Genomic DNA, 19396 nt, shown 5'->3' on the forward strand with positions numbered 1-19396 from the left:
GTAGAGGTAGGGTTTTTCCATGTTGGTCAGGTTGGTCTCAAACTCCCAACCTAAGGTGATCCACCCTCCTGGGCCTCCCAAAGTGCTGGGATTACAGGCATGAGGCACCGCACCTGGCCGCCTATTCTTAATGATGATTATCATAAACTGCAACCATGTGTAATCTCCCTCTGCCTTTCTTTCTTAAGGGCACTTGTGATTGCATTTAGGGCCCACCTGGATAATCCAGAATAATTTTTTAATCTCAAGGTCCTAATTTAAGAATATCTGCAAAGTCCTTTTTTGCTATTAGGTAACATTCATAGGTTCCAGAGATTTAGATGTGGATATCTTTCTGGGGGCCATCATTCAATCTACCGCACATGTTGAGAGAAGAGAAAATATAGTGAATTCAGTTTTTGAATGGAGAGATGTTCAACTGCCTTGAAAGCCATTAGGAAAACAGTACTTGCATTTACTAATATATAAAAGGTAAGTGTTGTAATTATATATTGGGTGTTTATTAATATCAACATGATAGTTGAAGCTGTGAGAGTATGTGTGCTTATGCAAGTACAAAATGAACTCACCTTCATAAAACATACACTCTTGGATATTGGACAAAGAGTATGCTCAGGTCAGATATCTGGAAAGCAAAGAGAACTGTGTATTTATCAGGTTATTTATCTATTAGGTAATTATCAGTCTCTCAATCATCTATTCATATATTACCCACCTAGGAAATCACACTATATTAGTGTAGATGTGGAACCACTTTATACAAGTAGGGCCTAGCACAGGATCTGCCATATAGTAGGTGCTTGACAAAATATATATTGAATGTAGTGCCTCTCAATCTTTCTCAATCTTTTTTTTTTTTTTTTTTAAAGACAGAATCTTGCTGTGTCACCCAGGTTGGAGTGCAGTGGTGCAATCTCCTGGGCTCAAGTGATTCCTCCGCCTCAGCCCCTTGGAACAGCTGGGACTACAGGTACGGGTCACCACACCCGCCCAGAAAGTCTGACTTATTTTCTGTCTCTTCTTGTCCATGGGAAACCTGCATTCAGAATTTGGATGGGAACTTAGAGAATACACAGTTCTGGTTGTAACTCCTCATCTTTACTGTTCTGGTAACAAAAATAGAGACGATAAGTGATTTCTCCAGAATGATCTAATGCTCTTTTCACTACATACCTCTGCCTTTTTAGACTTATTTTAAGTCAAGCTTCTTTTGAAGTTTTGTGTCAACTTGAAGAAGCTGCACTATTCTTCACTAGGAAGAGATAGTGTTCTAGTTATTTTCTATCTTGGCATTTATTTTCTTCGAAAGCAAAATGCTTTGTTCCATTAGGACCCAGAGTCATCTATCTAATCAAAGCCTTACAGAGTGGAATGAGGCATTATTCTTGCTTCTGGTCACAACTTTGGAAATGTGTTGTTGCCCTTTTATTTTTTTATTATCACTATGGGGAAGAAGAGGGCTTTTGGGATTTCATAGCTAGGATTAGGGATGCTTATATATTCTGTAATGCAAAGGACAGTAATGCAAAGGACAGTCTCTTAGAACAAAGACATCTCTCTCTCTCTCTCTCTTTCTCTCTCTCTCTCTCTCTTTTTGAGTTAAAGTCTCCCTCTGTCACCCAGGCTGGAGTGCGTGGCTCAATCTCTGCTCATTGCAACCTCCAACCTCCACCTCCTGGGTTCAAGCGATTCTCCTGCCTCAGCCTTCCAAGTAGCTGGGATTACAGGCAACCCCCACCATGCCCGGCTAATTTTTGTATTTTTAGTAGAGACGGGATTTCACCACGTTGGCCAGGCTTGTCTTGAACTCACTTGACCTCAAGTGACCTGCTTGCCTCCGCCTCCCAAAGTGCTGGGATTACAGGCATGAACCACCATACCAGGCCAGAAATATCTCACTTGAAAATAATAAATGGAAGGCCACATCCTATCCCACCAAAGAGCTATCTTCTATGTATTTGCATTGGAGTAGACTTTTATGACTTCAGATAATCTCCAACTGACTTTATAATTTTTTAAAAAATGGTGAAAATTGTGAAAGTTGCAGATACCAGGGTGAAATCACTTTTGTCATACTCAGACAAAATAGGACCAGAAAGCCTGCCCCCCAAAAAGGAGGTTCATGCTTACATGTCTGAGATAAGAACTGTTTCCAAGAACTTTTTAAAAACACTTTCTGTCCTTCATACATCTCCTGCTTTGATAGTTTATCGTTAGGCATTCTTTAGGCCTGCAGGAATTCAGATAAGATGATCTTGGAAGAACACTTGCCCAGTAATGTCATCTCTACCAAAGAAATGACAATAACTCTGCCTCTGGAAACAATGAACTGTTTCTAAGCAGTTTATGTAAATCGTTTTTGCTAATAATAGCTTCCCTTACCCTTCCCAAGCCAAAGGCACTGATGGCTTGCCATTTCATACATTCCAGAATATAATCCTTATTTCTATTTTTGAGTAAACCCAACACAGTTAGAGACAATTTTCTCTAGTGTCTTTTTTTTTTTAGGTGGACAAAATATTTTGAAGAGTTTAGTTCTATCCAGATTATTCAAAACTGGGTTTCAGTAATAAGGTTAGCTCTTTCTGGAAGACACAGACAGCTGTAGCTAGGGATGAGGATGAAGGGGCGGATATTCTTCAGATCTGTTATTATAGGGAGGTCACATTACTTTGAGTAAGGATTGGGTAGTGTTTAGAGAAGCATAATGTAAGGTGACCTTGAACTGGTGGGTAAGAAAAATATGAAGATGAATGTTACTACCACTAATTGAATGTTGAGAATGGCTTTATGTTGTCAGAAAGTAAAACATGGATTTACTGACCAGAGTTTGGTCAGAAGTCCATGGATAATTTTGGAACAATGTATTATTTATAGTACTGCAAAGAATGGACATTTCATTTAAAAAGCCACCATGAAAACTTTTTTGCTACTGACTTCTATTTATCAAATAGTTATTTTTGTGCCAAGCACTGTGCTTTACAGAAATTATTTCATTTGGCCCTCTGTTATTTGGTAAATGCAACCTGATAGCAGTAACTTAAGCGTACCCTGAGAATGACCCCGTATCGCAGACTCACCTGAATGTGCATTCAGAGTTCCGAGCTAGGGAATCTGAGAGTGACAAACCTGCAGATTTGTTCCCTGTCTATGAGGAACATCTGTGCCCCATGTCCATCCTGTGGAACACAGGCCGTCCAGGGGATTGAGGCCCCAAGTTTTGGGCTGAATGAAGATTGGCAGGTGGAAGTTGTTAGGGGAAGGTGCTAAGTGAAAATGCCATATAAACTGCATGCTTTTTGCAATTGGTTGAGGTTCTTCTGTCCAGCCTGTAGCCGCTGTCCTGTCCATCCTGCTGCCACTGGTCCATGGAGTTATCCTTTCCAGCTTACTGCCACTGAATTCTCCCCTGTGTGTAAGCCCCCAGTAAAACCCCATATCTCATTTTCTGGCTCTGGGTCTCTTTGTCACCCTCTTGAACCTGCTGCCATCCCCACTGGAATCGATAGAGGTTTGGCACAGTGTCTGTCTGTGGAATCTGGACATTCATTTATGCAGTAATAAGTAATAAGTAGGTAAATAAAGATTTTTTTGAGCATAGGAATTACAAGATGTGAGTTATACTTGAGAAAGATTAGCTCTCCCAGGCAGGGCACAGTGGTTCATGCCTGTAATCCCAGCACTTTGGGAGGCTGATGTGGGCAGATCACCTGATGTCAGGAGTTTGAGACCAGCCTGGCCAACACGGTGAAACCCAGTCTGTACTAAAAATACAAAAATTATTGGATGTGGTGGTGCGCACCTGTAATCCCAGCTACTCAGGAGGCTGAGGCAGGAGAATTGCTTGAGCCAAGGAAGTGGAGGTTGCAGTGAGCTGAGATTGTGCCATTGCACTCTAGCCTGGGTGACAGGGTGAGACTCTGTCTCAAAAAAAAAAAAAAAAAAAGAAAGATTAGTTATCCCATATTATGTGGGATAGCTAATTAGGTTTATGAGAAACTGGAAGCACTTAGTAGATAATGACGGTAGTTCAGTTGAGACTACAGTCCAGGACAGAAAACAGAATAGTGGCAGTGGAGATGGAGAAGAGGGGGTGAATTTGGCTGTTTGGGTGAGATGAACATAATTAAAGGCCAAGTGAGAACGAGTTTATTTTAGATGGTGAGTTTTGGATGTATTGAGTTGAGGCTGTGTCTAATCAACTGGAGATGTTCTCTTTGAATGTAAACTTGTTTGAAATGCTGAGTATAATAGGGAAGGGAAGTTCCTAAGTTTAGTCCATCAGACCTCATTCAGACTTGGCAGTGGCGCTCAGTGGAGACAGTGGTTCTGACTTAGAATCCTGTCTACCACTTCTCTGTCTAATTTTCAGCAATTTACTTAGCCACGCAGGTCCTTAACATTCTCAGCTGTAGGATGTTCATAATAGATAGGATACTATATGTGCTTTGGTTAAAATGGGTGTTCAATAAATGATAATTATTGTTCTTGCTATACTTTATTTGCCTTCTTCATTCTCATTTTCTCATGAATATACAGTGGAGTTTTCCAGTGGCTACCTGAGGTGTTACATTATGTCACAAAAGATTGAATGCAGAGGCAGATATGAGAATCCTACTGTCTTCTATTAAGCCACACATTAAAGAGATTTGTAACAGTTTAAACAATGATACTTTTTCTTTTCTTTTTTTAGACTAGTCAAGTGCTATACATTTTCATTAAATTTTTTATTGTTGAAAAACAATCATATAAGCAACAGAAAAGATACTGTGTTAACATGTAACTATTATTGTCACTTAAAAACAAATTTATGAATATTTAACTTTTTCTGTTAATTTTTAATACAAAAAATATTCATAGATATCACCCACACAAAGAAACATCTCTGATGTACATAGTAATCTTTGAAAGTTGTGAAGGAACCCTGAAATAAGAAAAGTTTGAGAACTGCTGATATAGAGGCGTGAGAGTGGTAACCAGTAGGGTAGCTTTAACTTCCTAGGATTTAAGCTCCACTAAACTGATTTTAATAAAATTGGTCTCCTTTGTGACAACTGACGAGTTGATGAAGAGTCTGGTAGAGGTGATCTGGAAGGGAATGATAAGGTGGAATTATAGCTGGGGACATGGAGAGAAATGGTAGGCTTAGAAAGGGTGGTGTTTTATTTATTTATCTATTGATTGATTGAGATGGAGTCTTGCTCTATTGGCCAGGCTGGAGTGCAGTGGTGTGATCTCTGCTCACTGCAACCTCTGCCACCTGGGTTCAAGCAATTCTCCTGCCTCAGCCTCCTGAGTAGCGGGGATTACAGGTATGTGCCACCACATCCAGCGAATTTTTGTATTTTTAGTACAGACAGGTTTTCATCATCTTGGCCAGGCTGGTCTTGACCTCCTAGTCTTGTGATCCACCCCACTCGGCCTCCCAAAGTGTTGGGATTACAGGTGTGAGCCACTGAGCTTGGTTGTTTTAGACAGAGGTAGCTTCTCTCTCCATTCAGTTCTTCCCACTATGTCGTACCACAAGAGTGCTTTAGGATGTAGGATTCTGACAATACAGTCGAAGAGTTCTTGTTTTATAGACATATCATACTTTTGGCATGCAATGGGGACAGTTCCTGGAAAGGGTCTGTTATCTGCAGAAGGCTATTTCACCACTGGAGGCTTTGAAGAACTGAAGATCAGCTGACTTAGTTTAAAACTATTCATGTTCCCAGCAGCTTTAGGATAGCAAACCAACTCTGGGTCATCTTTATTTAAAGCCTCTCTTTAAAATCCTGTAGAGAGGGGCTTTTGTTAATTGTGACTAGTTCTTTAAGAGAAAGAGTAATGTGATGGTGTTGCTTTCTCTGTTCTCTCTTTAAAAATGGTTTCAAGAATTTACTGGTGTTGATTGATAACCAGCACTCACAGGTCAAGGCATGGGTCATAATCTATTTTCCAGTCTGCATGTGTTGAAAGTGCCTTTGCAAAAAGTTTATAACTGAGGAAATTATGACAATAAATGAGATCAGACCTAACTGACTCCATCTTGCTTCTAATCTTTAAGCTGTCCTTGTTCATTTCTGGGCATAGGCCAAACTAATTTTGGGATGGAATCCAGTTCATATTTTGACTCTGAAACAAAATTGGTAATAGCCCTTTCCTGAATGGACCCCCTTCTTGCCTGGGGACCAGTCTGCTTTTGCAGGACCAACAAATTAGCTACAACATTAGAAATTGTGGTTTAGGGGTCATGCAGCCTCTAGCTCCAAGAGTCTAAACCTCCCCTAATTGCTCCTGGGGATAACATCACTATTGGAAAACCTAAGATCAGTGCTTGAGATATTTTGCAGACCCTGGACTCGGTGGATCAGCTGATACCACCCAGACCGGTAATCGGGCTCACCCATTCTGCCATCCCACCCAGGAACAGAAGACAGCAAGAAAACCTGACTTCGACCCCCCGTGATTCCATCTCCAACCTGACCAATCAGCACTCCCACTTCCCAAGCCCCTACCCGCTAAATTATCTTTAAAAATTCTGATCTCCCAATCCTGAGGAGACTATGTTGAGTAATAATAAAACTCTGGGCTGGGCGCCATGGCTCATGTCTGTAATCTCAGCACTTTGGGAGGCTGAGGCAGGTGGATCACTTAAGGTCAGGAGTTCAAAACTAGCCTGGTCAACATGGTGAAACCCCGTCTCTGCTAAAATACAAAAATTAGCTGGGCGTGGTGACGGGCGACTGTAGTCCCAGCTACTCGGGAGGCTGAGGTAGGAGAATCGTTTGAACCCGGGAGGGGGAGGCTGCAGTGAACTGAGATCACGCCACCGCACTCCAGCCTGGGCGACAGACGGAGACTCCATCTCAAACAAAACAAACAAACAAACAAAACAAAAGATTCCGGTCTCCTGCACAGCCAGCTCCGCGTGAATTACTCTTTCTCCATTACAATTCCCCTATCTTGATAAATCAACTCTGTCTAGACAGCGGGCAAGGTGAACCCACTGGGCAATTACAATGTCACTCAAGGTCTGAAATGGAATGTTTAATATTTTCAATTACATTGGCCGGGCGCGGTGGCTCAAGCCTGTAATCCCAGCACTTTGGGAGGCCGAGATGGGCGGATCACGAGGTCAGGAGATCGAGACCATCCTGGCTAACACGGTGAAACCCCGTCTCTACTAAGAAATACAAAAAATAGCCGGGCGAGGTGGCGGGCGCCTGTAGTCCCAGCTACTCGGGAGGCTGAGGCCGGAGAATGGCGTGAACCCGGGAGGCGGAGCTTGCAGTGAGCTGAGATCCGGCCACTGCACTCCAGCCTGGGCGGCAGAGCGAGACTCCGTCTCAAAAAAAAAAAAAAAAAAAAAAAAAAAAAATTTTCAATTACATTAAAGAGAAGAAACAAAGTAAAAAACAGAAAAACAAAAAACAAAATAAAAAAAAGATTTAAAAAAATTCAATTCCATTGTCTTTTCCTAGCCCTAAAATTTTTCTTTTGCAAAAGAGTCTTGTGAAACAGATTAAAGGCTTAAAAAGAAACAAAACAAAACTCCTAAATTTCAGGGTTTGCAAAATAAAAGATTTATTTTGCATTATATCATTCACACTTCAGAAAGGTTTCAGTTCTATGCAATCTGATCTTTCCCCACTTTTTAAAAGTTAATTTGCTTTTGCTTAGCACTATTATAGGACAGGTATAGTTTTGCAATGAAAGACAAAAATTATAATTTTGTGGCTAAATAAGTACTGGTTGGCAAATAGTGTCCCTTTGTGTAAAACAGTATTCTAAATTCTCAGAAATGGAGTCCTAAAACTAGCACTGGTCTTGCAAATCAAGTTCTGTAGCTTAGTTTGGGAAAGGTTCCCTTTTGGCTTACGGCTTAACTGGCTCCACCCAGCTGCTGAAATGTGATACAAGTTGTAACAAAACCGGAAGTTGGTTAGGCTGCCTTCGCTTCTCAAGGTGAGTGTCACGTCTTTTTCCTTAAATTCAGAGCTCTTTGCAAAGCGTTAAAAATCAAATCCAGCTTAGCTACAGACTGGAGAGCCAGCGCCTGTGCTGACCAGGGCAGTCGGCCAGGCAGAACGGGTGCTCTATTCCCAAACTATGTTCTGGAGCTTGAATTGAGCTAATGAGTGTTCACTAACGAGTTAGGTTATTATGTCCCGTGACTTTGACTAACAAGCTTTAATTCCAAGAAATGGGTGTTTATAAGTAGAGAAGTGTTTGGGATCCTGAAAATCATCGACTTTATTCTTGTAGGAGTTTTGTGTTTTTAATTTTAAATTTAAAACTATGGGAACTCTGTTTCATATTTAAAGCTAATGGCATGGTTACCTATATCAGGGATACTTAGAGCCTTATTTGGTTTTTAAAGTGTCTTTTTACCTAGAACTTTTAGTCCCCTTACCCCCCAACTCCCTAACCCTGGAGCGTCGTTAAAATTTCAGAAAGACTCCAGGGTGGCAAGGAGTTATGGCTGCACTTAAACGTTTGTGTGTGCTTGTCTTGCTGCCCTAAAGGGGAAAGGGGATTTTTCAAATTGTAAATGTGTTATTAGGAATATTTCTTAATATAGCTAAACTTTTCAGTTCAGATATTTTCATTTGCTTCTGCATTTTAATTTTATTTATTTGTTTGTTTATTTTTGAGACGGAGTCTCGCTCTGTCGCCCAGGCTGGAGTGCAGTGGCGCGATCTCGGCTCACTGCAAGCTCCGCCTCCCGGGTTCACGCCATTCTTCTGCCTCAGTTTCCCGAGTAGCTGGGATTACAGGCGCCCGCCACCACGCCGGGCTAATTTTTTGTATTTTTAGTAGAGACGGGGCTTCACTGTGTTAGCCAGGATGGTCTCAATCTCCTGATCTCGTGATCCGCCCGGCTCGGCCTCCCAAAGTGCTGGGATTACAGATGTGAGCCACCGCGCCCGCCCTATTTATTTATTTATTTTTTAGACGGAGTGTTGCTCTTGTTGCCCAGGCTGGAGTGTAACGGCGGGATTTCGGCTCACTGCAACCTCTGCCTCCCTGGTTCAAGCAATTCTCCTGCCTCAGCCTCCTGAGTAGCTGGGATTACAGGCAGGCGCCTCCACACCCGGCTAATTTTGTATTTTTAGTAGAGAGGGGGTTTCTCCATGTTGGTCAGTCTGGTTTTGAACTCCCAAGGTCAAGTCATCCTCCCGCCTCGGCCTGCCAAAGTGCTGGGATTACAGGCGTGAGCCACCGCGCCCAGCCACTTCTGTGTTTTTAAAAAAGTGGTAAGATTTGAGTATTATACTGGGATAGAACTGAAGTGGGGGGCTTAATTTGATCTATCAGCTTATTGAAAACAAAGACCTTTTAAAAGATGGTTTTGTTAGGTTGGAGAAGTGAGTTTTAATTCTTCATTTAGTTAGCCAGCATGTTGATTTTTTTGGTGAAGTGTACTCTCTGTTTCACACCTGTCTGCTTTTTTAATGTCGGATTTTCTCAAAATTCACGTAACAATCACATTGTATGAGTACTGTTTTGAAGGTTGTCTGCTAGTCAGAATGAATGGAGATCAATGTGTAGGACATCTTTACTGATATCCAGAGGTTTACCACAAGACAAGTCACCCAACGTGGCAGAAAAACATGATAAAATTTATTAGGAAAAACTAACGCTTTTGGGGTGAACGGTTATTTTAGGTTGGTGGAATTAGGCAAGATTCCAAGAAAGGAAGACAATTTTATATGGGAGACTTTGTTAATGGTGGTCATTGTGCTAGATATTTTGGAGATAGTATTTTATTTAATCCTCATGCAAGCCGTTGATATTGGTGGCATTGTCTCTAACAAGTGAGAAAACTAAGACTCAGTAAGGTTAAATAATTTGTCCAGGGTCACTATGGTGGTGCCTACTGGATTACATCAATGGACAGATTCAAACCTAAGTCTGTGATATTTCAAAGTCCATACACTTCATTGTATCATAGGACAGTAGTTGATGGCATTTTAAATGGATCTTGAAAGAGGAGTAAAGGTCTTCTTTATCAAAACAAACAAAAATAGTAAAAATAACATAGAACGTTTGAAAATAGAAAAAAGAAAAAATCTAACCACCTTCACATCAGTTTCTGTACGGTCTTTACATATACATACTTTGTAGTGTTATTTAAAATTATAAAACACTACATCCTTTAAAAAAATGCACATTATAAAGTGGATTAAAGAAAGGAAGTCCACTCCTCTTCCCATCCTGAAAACACATACCATCCTAAGCAGTAAACACTGTTGAGAACAATCGGAAGCATGTATAAAGGTTTTTTTTTTCTTTTCCTTTTAAGTTATGTGTATTTTGGTACATTCCATATCATTTTGCAGTTTTCTTGTTTTGATTCCTCAGTGGAGCACGAGCATGTATCTTCTTAAGAACATGCAGATTCATGTCTTGGGATTTTTGTGAAATGATACTTGAAAAGTACTTAAAACAATGCCTACCTCCTAGAATGCACTCAATAATTATTAGCTGATGTATTTGTTATCTTTTTACTCTATTTCATTCTTGTTAATGGTTAGCAAGTGTTATATAATTTGGGTATAGTGTAGTTTATTTTTGTAACCACTTAAATTATCCAACATTTTTGCTACTGGAAATTATCCTTGCATAACTGTATGGGTTTTCCTGTAAGATGCATTTCTTTTTTTTTTTTTTGAGATAGCATTTCACTCTTGTTGCCTAGGCTGGGGTGCAATGGTGCCATCTTGGCTCACCTCATCCTCCGCCTCCTGGGTTCAAGCGATTCTCCTGCCTCAGCCTCTTGAGTAGCTGGGATTACAGGTATGCACCCCCAAGCCCGGCTACTTTTGTATATTTAGTAGAGATGGGGATTCTCCACATTGGTCAGGCTGGTCTCGAACTTCCAACCTTAGGTGATCCGCCCCCGCCTCGGCTTCCCAAAGCGCTGGGATTACAGGCGGCAGCCACGGCGCCCAGCCTGTAAGATACATTTCTAGAAATGAAATTTTCAGGTCAGAGGATAAACATTTTTAATTTACTAAGATATTGTTAACATCTAAAAATGTGACAGTTTACCATTGTCCCTGTGTATGAGAGTGCTCGTTTCTTCACATCCTTGCTTATATCAGATATTATTACTCTTTTGCGTATTATGTGAAATAATGGGGAATACACAATTCTACCTAGTTTGGCATAGTGTACAGAGATTTTTGTATCTTATTTTTCAGTGTAACCTTTATTTTTACATGGACAGGAATTTGACCAAATTCCTGTCCATGTAAAAATAAATGTCCCATTTAGCGGAAAAATAGGGGTCCCATTTAGAAGGCAAAACTTCAGGAGAAACAAGAGAAGCTTATTTCTGGAATAGCAGACGGCACATTGTTATTACAGTATAGGGAAAAAAAGTCCTTGAAATTTGGGTTGTGCAGAAAAGTATAAAACATTAAGTGTCGAGTGCCTTTGCTCCTTAATCTAATAATTCTTGGGAAGCCACCGAGTGTTTTGTGGGGAGAGGAGAGATATAATGAGAATTGTACCTTAGGAAAATAATCCTGTGTTAAGGAGATACAGAAACAGGGAGACCAATTGAAAGTGTTTTATTAATCTGGGTGAAGGTAAGGAAGTCTTCATGCTTGGAGGTGGTGGCAGAAAGGAAAACAGTAGACAAATGTAATAGAATGGAAAGTAGAAGAGAGTTGCAAGAGGGATAGGTAGAGTGCAGAATTGGTGGAGGTAGAATCTGCAGAGCTTGGGTGCAAGTTGGGGACCAAAAGAGTGTTTGGAATCCAATCCTGAGAGTTCAGGGTTTGAAATCCTGCTGATGAGAAATGTGTTGACAGACCACCATCAGATTAGGAAAGTGAGGTTCAAGAACTAGTCTGGAGGAAAAAACGAATTCCACTTCAGACAAATTAAGTTTTTCGTCATCTAAACAGAAGTCCATACCCAGTTGGAAATCTGTGTCACAGCATTGTAGAGCTGTGGGGTGGAGCAATTGAAAGATTTAAGAAATACTATCCTAGAGGTTATAATTGAGGCTGTGGAAGTGATGATCCTACAGAGAAATAGGGCAAAAAAGAGAAAAAAGAAAAAAAAAGACAAAAAAAAGCCGAGTGAAAAAGTCTTGGAGAAGGATATCTTCATGAAAGAGACGTAAAAGAGGAACCAGACTTCATTAAAATATTTTTACAATGACTATTTCTGACATTTGATTTCTGTTCTAGTTAGACTTCCTTACTGCCTCCAAAAAATGTGGCAGAAAAACGTGATAAACTTTATTAGGAAAAACTGACGCTTATGGAGTTTCTGCGGAGAGAGCAGTCCCCCCAGAAGTCCATTCTCACTTTTTTCTTTCTACCTTTGATTCTCCCATTGCTCCAATTCAAATCATGCTTATTCAGAATCCCTCTTTCTCCATAATGCCTTATTTACTTACCATGTCAGCCTTAAGGGTCTGATTTGAAGCTATGGATAGTTTGGTGATCAAAACCTCACAAAGTAGGCCAGAGGCCATACTTTTCACCTCTCATTTTCTGTAACTCCTATTTTACATATGGGGACAATAATACCTCCCATAGCTCCCTAGGTTGTTGTGAGGAATGCATACTAAGTCCTTGACATGATGTCTAATATGTTGTAAGCCCTTAGTAATTGTTAGCTCTTCTACTATTATTTCTTCCATACCTCTGAATTACTATAATGAAATGCAGTTTTAAAATTTCTGTCCCAGTGTGATCATAGGCACTATTTATTTTTATAAGCTCTGTGAGCTTCAGTTTCCATACCAGTAAAAAACAACAACAACAACAACAACAACAAAAACCCTTGTATGTTTCTTCCAAGGATTAGCATTCATACATGTAAAGCAGGACTGTAATGACTGGAATAGAGCAGGCACTTAATAAATAATAACATTATTAAATTATAGGTTAATAGTATTTGCTATTGTTTTATCTCTTAGTTTTGGGTCTTTAGAGAAGGGGCCATTCCACTTAGCTCTGAATTTTATTTTAAGGAAAGAATTATTGTGAGGGCTACATGGAGTGATTCAAATGAAACCTGTATATCATGTAATAAGATATTTGTTTCCAATCATGTTTCCAGAAAATTAATAAAGAAAATGGAAAAATTGGTCAGGTGAGGTGGCTTACGTCTGTAATCCTAAGACTTTGGGAGGCCGAGCGGGAGGATTGCTTGAGCTCAGGAGATCAAGACCAGCCTGGGTGACATAGTGAGACCCTGTCTCTACAAAAAAATTTAAAAATTAGCTGGGCGTGGTGGTATGCACCTGTGGTCCCAGCTACTCGGGAGGGTGAGGTGGGAGGATTGCTTGAGTCTGATACGTGGAGGTTGTAGTGAGCTGAGAGATCGCACCACTGCTCTCTATCCTGGGTGCCAGAGTGAGATGAGACCCTCCCCCCATCCCCCCAAAACAAAATTAAAAAGAAAATTGAAAGATTACTTGCTGATGGTGCTGTGATTAGAGAAACTAGGATTAGATTGTAGAGTTTCAAATTACTTTTTTTTCAAGTGTTTTTTTCTTCCTTTCCCCTTACTTTGTCTTACTTTCACTCAAACTCTAAAATATTTTTCAGAAGTCTTTCCTACTGACCAGGCATGGTGGCTCATTCCTATAATCCCAGCACTTTGGGAGGCCAAGGCAGGTGTATCACCTGAGGTCAGGAGTTCAAGACCAGCCTGGCCGACATGGTGAAACCCCGTCTCTACTAAAAATACAAAAATTAGCCGGGCATGGTGGCAGGTGCCTGTAATTAATCCCAGCTACTTGGGAGGCTGAGGCAGGAGAATTTCTTGAACCTGGGAGGCAGAGGTTGCAGTGATCTGAGATCACACCATGGTACTGCAGCCTGGGTGACAGAGTGAGACTCTGTCCCCCCCCAAAAAAAAACAAAAAGAAAAAAGAAAAGAAGTATTTCCTACCATCTTAAGTTGTCAGATCTGACAGATCTTAAACTGGTATTGAATGTGCCACTTTTATGCCCTTTGTCTTTTAGAACCTTCTCTGAAAATGTCATAACGCTGATTGTTAATTTAAAAAAATCATTTTTTCTTCACTTCCTTCTGTGAAAATGGAGTCTGAAACATTTTTATCTGGGGAAGTGGAAATACTTGACCTATTTTTCAATTTCCCTATAATTTGAGATTCAGCTATCAAAGTCATCTTAGTTTTTGGTGTAGAAGTTTTCTATGTAGGTAAAATTAAATTACTAGAAAGAAAAGGAGCATATTTTCTGAAATATTTTACGTTTGAACAAATCAAATACAGATGCAAGAAACATGCAAAAATCTCAGTTTATCTAAGCCCAGTAGTTTTCAGAAAAAATTAGTACATATTGAGGAGATGGAAAGTTAATAGTGATGTTATAAATAGTGGCAATTACCACTTATTCACAACTTATGTTTTCAGGCATCTATGGATCTTTACATTCATTCTTTCTGGAGCTTTAGTTCTGTGAAATAAATCTCTACATTGCTATTCAGTCTCTTATAAAGCAGATTTAACATTCTGAATTAGGTAGGTGAACTTAGATTTCAACCTTTGTCCCAATAGCTCCCCACTCACATTGTTTGTCCCTGTGAAACATGGATCCTTGCTGGACCTGTTTACTTTTCACCTTCTCTCTAAACAGGGAACAGTGATGAAGAGTGAAAAGAACATGGCTATTGCAGTTAGATTTTGGTTCAAATCCTAAGTATGCGTGATTTAGGGTATATTCCTTAACCTCAGTTTCCTCATCTCTAATATGAAGAGAAATCTGCTGCTTATAAAGATTCCATCAGACATGGTCTCTAACTGCCAGGTCATCACCAAGTGTTCATTTCTTTTCCTCTTTTTCTATGTCTCCTTTCCTTCAACTCTACGATAAAACTACAATCCTTTTCTTTCCCTTTGTCCCAAAAGTTTTATTGCTGTCTGTATATATCTTGTGCTTAGTCTTAACTTGCTGACTCTATCAATCTCCTTATCCTTCTGTGGTTTTACCTATTTTTCTAAAAGTCTTCCTACCTAATTCTGCAACTCAACAGGTGAACACCTATTTCCACCTCTATCCTCAGTCTAGGTTTTTGGTGACAGTGCTAAGCTCACCAGGTTTGCCCCAAATCCTAGATGAAATGCTGAGCTAACAAATTTACACTGTCCCCAGATTATTGGGGGAACCCACCCCCAATATTTCAACATAGGTTCTTTATATTTTCCATAAGTGTCGGCCAGCTGAGAAATAAAGAGGGACAGTATAAAGAGAGGAATTTTACAGCTGGGCTGCAGGGGGTGACATCACCTATCTGTAGGACCGTGATGCCCACCTGAGTCTCAAAACCAGCAAGTTTTCATTAAGGGTTTCAAAATGGGAGGGGATGTAAGAACAGGGAGTAGGTACAAAGATCACATGCTTCAAAGGGCAAAAAGCAGAACTACTAATAAGGGTCTAACAAAGATCACATGCTTCTGAGAGAACAGGACAAAAGGCAAAAGCAGAACTGCTGATAAGGATCTATGTTCAGCAGTGCACCTATTGTCTTGATAAACATCTTAAACAACAGAAAACAGGGTTCAAGAGCAGAGAACTGGTCTGACCACAGATTTACCAGGGTGGAGTTTTTCCCCACCCTAGTAAGCCTGAGGGTACTGCAGGAGACCAGGGCGTATCTCAGTCCTTATCTCAACCACATAAAACAGGTATTCCCAGAGTGGCCGTTTATAGACCTCCCCCCAGGAATGTATTCCTTTCCCAGGGTATTAATATTAATATTCCTTGCTAGGATAAGAATTTAGCTATATTTTCCCTACTTGCACTTCCGTTTATAGGTTCTCTGCAAGAAGAAAAATCTGGCTCTTTTTGCCTGACTCCACAGGCAGTCAGACCTTATGGTTGTCTTCCCTTGTTCCATAAAAATCATTGTTATTCTGTTCTTTTTCAAGATGCACTGATTTCATATTGCTCAAACACACGTGTTTTACAATCAATTTGTACAGTTAACACAATTATCACAGTGGTCCTGAGGTGACGTACATCCTCAGTTTATGAAGATAACAGGATTAAGAGATTAAAGACAGGCGTAAGAAATTATAAAAGTATTATTTGGGAACTGATAAATATCCATATTAAAATGAAATCTTCACAATTTATGTTCCTCTGCCATGGCCCCAGCTGGTCCCTGCATTTGGGGTCCCTGGCTTCCTGCAGCACCAGATTAGTTTCTCACTCAGTTTGGAATTTCAATTTCATTTTCTAATAGAAGCAATATGTGAAAGAAAACCAAAAACTTGACCTCAGTTCATTATGCCAAGAGGAAGAAATTAAGCTGAAAGCTGAGTCATGCAAGCAACTGCCTTTCCTTTTGTTTCAAAGAAGAGAGCTACAGATAAAAGGTTAGATATCTCCACAAGATAGTTACCTTATCTTACGTAAAGTGCCAGCTTACTGAGCATAAGCCAATACATATTTGACTATTCCCCTACCTGCTCATTTTGTCTTGGAACATGTGAATGACAAGTTCCTCTTTCCCCTCCAGCCCACTTTTCCCCTTTAGATGTTGAAGTCCTCAAAGTCATCTTGGGAGAAAGGCACAGACAATAGACTGTTTCTGTGATTCTGTGTTTTCTTTTTTTTTTTTCTCTCCCAGGCATTGTCCTTAGCCTGGCAAAATATATTTCTCAGTTGATTAAAACCTGTCCTATATACTTTTTGGTTTCCAAATATTATAAATGGTGGTTCTGTTTTCAGGCCAAAAGCCTAGAAATAAAAGCATGTTTAAGACATAAATTAATTAAAATGTATTGCACTTGTGCCAAAATAAAAGAAAATAATGCCATTGTAATTCTCATAATAAAATAAAATGAAAACAATATTTAGTTGGAAGCGGCTATTTACCTTAAACATTTGCAACCAATGGAAATTCTGAAAGGAGCTTCCAAGTGACTTAAGGATTGCTGCATTTTTATATTATGGGTAGTTAAACAACAACCTTTATCATACAGAAGATTACTGTGAGAATGCTGATATATGAGCCATATTTATACTTTTTGTCCAGACTCACAAGTGGAATGAAGTGAGAATAAGGCATTTTCCTTTTGATAAATCCAGCTCCTATCTCCAAAAATTTTCCCTGTTGCTTAGCCTGTTTGTTCCTTTGATTCTGAGAACTTTTCTTTTTTACTAAAATTCTTGATACTCCTAATTTAGAATTTGATTCAAGGCTGAAACTTAATGGTCTATGCATGCCATAAAGTAATGTTCATCAGATTGCAGGTTAAGATCCATTGGTAGATTGTGAAACAATGCAGTAGGGTGTAACCAGCATAAAACAAAAAAGGAAGAAATAGGAAACATATACATCTATAACAAGTAGTAAAGGTAAATAATGTTTCATGAAATGTTTGTTGGGCTATAATGTAAAAATATTTCTTACTTTGGATGTAGTAAAAAAATTAAAACCACTGTATATTGCAAAAAAAAAAAAGACACCCTTTTCTAAATTATGTAGATATTTTATAGTGAATTATTTTGGCTAAGTTTTTGCTTTTTTGCATCTCATTCTTCATAATTAAGAATTCCTTGCTGCTTCATACCTATGCATTAATTAAGACTCAGTACATGCTTCACTCATATCTTAGGTAATGTAGGGTGGGTGTAACTGGGCTGAGTTCCCACAGTTTTTTTGTATGCATGTCAACTTTTGAACTCCTTTGATGCTTTAATTTAAAATAAATGACTAACAAGAGCTAGAACTTGAATGCAATATAACTAGACATGATTCACTATTTGCTAGCTTAATCATCTGACATGGTTTTAAAAGATAGTTTTCCTCCTTTTTTCTTATTCTCACATGTTCTTAGAGTTGCACAATACTAAGACGTTTAATGACCGATTTATTTTAAAAAGTCTTTTGTTAACACATACTCCTTTTTCCAATGACTTTCCTACATCTAAATATTTTTGATTGAATTCTAGTTTTGTCTGAATTTTTACTTTGTAATAAATATAGTCTCATGATTAACATCACTTGCTCCTGTGGCCCACAATCAAATAATAATTACATTTTCATCTAAGTACAAGAATTTTATATTTACATAATAAAAAATATACTTGCTTTGAGGTTTTATCTTTATGTGAGATATATGTAGAACATGGTGTAAGCAGTCATCATACCCTTTTACTAAGCACTTGTCTTTCAGGTAAGAAAGAAAACTGTATAAATCTCATCACGTTTGGGAATATTTTATTTAGAGAATCAGGATAACTGCTCTTTTAGTCTTCTAAAATAAATCTCTGTCTTGGGTGGACAAAATAAATCTTTTTTGTTTTATCTTCTATTTTGTATAGACAATAGAATGTGAATATTAATTTAAGAAAATCACACATAATTGGTAGGAGTCCTTTCTGTGCTTAAAGGATGATTTCATAATGTAATAGCTCATTGTTGACAATCTATAATTTTAAGTTAAATGTTTCCATGATTAACTCCTATTCTGTCATAATTATGTGATCTGTTAGTATAGGTTGACTAATGAATTAATGTATCCGTTTGAAAAATAGTTGTACTTTAAAACATTAACTGGAAAACCATAATTAGCTATTATAATGAAAATAGAACTTTACCTTGAACAGTCAGCATTTGACAGAGGATAAAGAAGTTGCCATTGTACAGGTTCCTCTCTGACCTTGTTATATTTTCCTAATCGATGATGGGTGGTGGTGTCTTAGTCACTTCCCTTTTTTGTCTTATACTTCTTGCTCAAGTAATTCCCAATATGCTTTTCCACTTTGCTTTTCTAAAATCATACAATAGTAGAATTGAAGGTGGCCTTGAATTTCTTCTGGTTCACTTGGTGTATTTCCAACTGATGAAACAGATTTAGTGACTTGGTTGATGCTGTTCAGCTGTTTAGTGCATAGCAGAAACTGGATATCAAGTTTTTGTTTTTGTTTTTTTTTTTCCATTTTCACTGACAGAAAGTTAGTGCCAAATAAATATTTGTTAAACTGAAGTAACTATTTTCACTATACCATTCTTTAGGTAAGTGGCACATGACTACATTTAATCTTCTTAATAATGATGAAGTCGATTAAATAGTGATGTTCCTTCTCTTCCTTTCCTCCCTCTCTCTGTTCCTCCCTCCCTTTCTCTCTGTCTCCCTCCAACCCCAGGCTGGAGTGCAGTGTCACAATCATAGCTCACTGCAGGTTTGATCTCTTGGGTTCAAGGAGCCCACCTCCCACCTCAGCCTCTTGAGTAGCTGAGACTACAGGCATGCCACTGTGCCTGATTATTATTATTATTTTTTTTTAATTTCTGGAGAGACGGGGTCTCCCTTGTTGCCCAGGCTGGTCTCAAACTCCTGGCTTCAAGCAATTCTCCTGCCTTTGTCTCCCAAAGTGTTGGGATTATAGGTGTGAACTGCTGT

At 39.1% G+C, this 19396-nt stretch overlaps 1 protein-coding gene across 7 annotated transcripts in view; it reads left to right on the top strand.

Annotated features, from left to right (window-relative positions):
• Positions 1-292: 292 nt before the first annotated feature.
• FRRS1 (ferric chelate reductase 1) overlaps positions 293-19396 on the top strand; it is a 67784-nt gene continuing 48680 nt past the window's right edge. For 2 of the 7 annotated variants that reach the window (XR_013413603.1, XM_028844175.2), the window contains exons 1-2: positions 293-471; positions 870-970. The gene's annotated coding sequence lies outside the window, so the exon portion shown is untranslated. 7 annotated transcript variants of the gene reach the window in all.

Source organism: Macaca mulatta, chromosome 1 (genome assembly GCF_049350105.2).
Source record: "Macaca mulatta isolate MMU2019108-1 chromosome 1, T2T-MMU8v2.0, whole genome shotgun sequence".
In the NCBI taxonomy this organism is placed as follows: Eukaryota; Metazoa; Chordata; class Mammalia; order Primates; family Cercopithecidae; genus Macaca; species Macaca mulatta.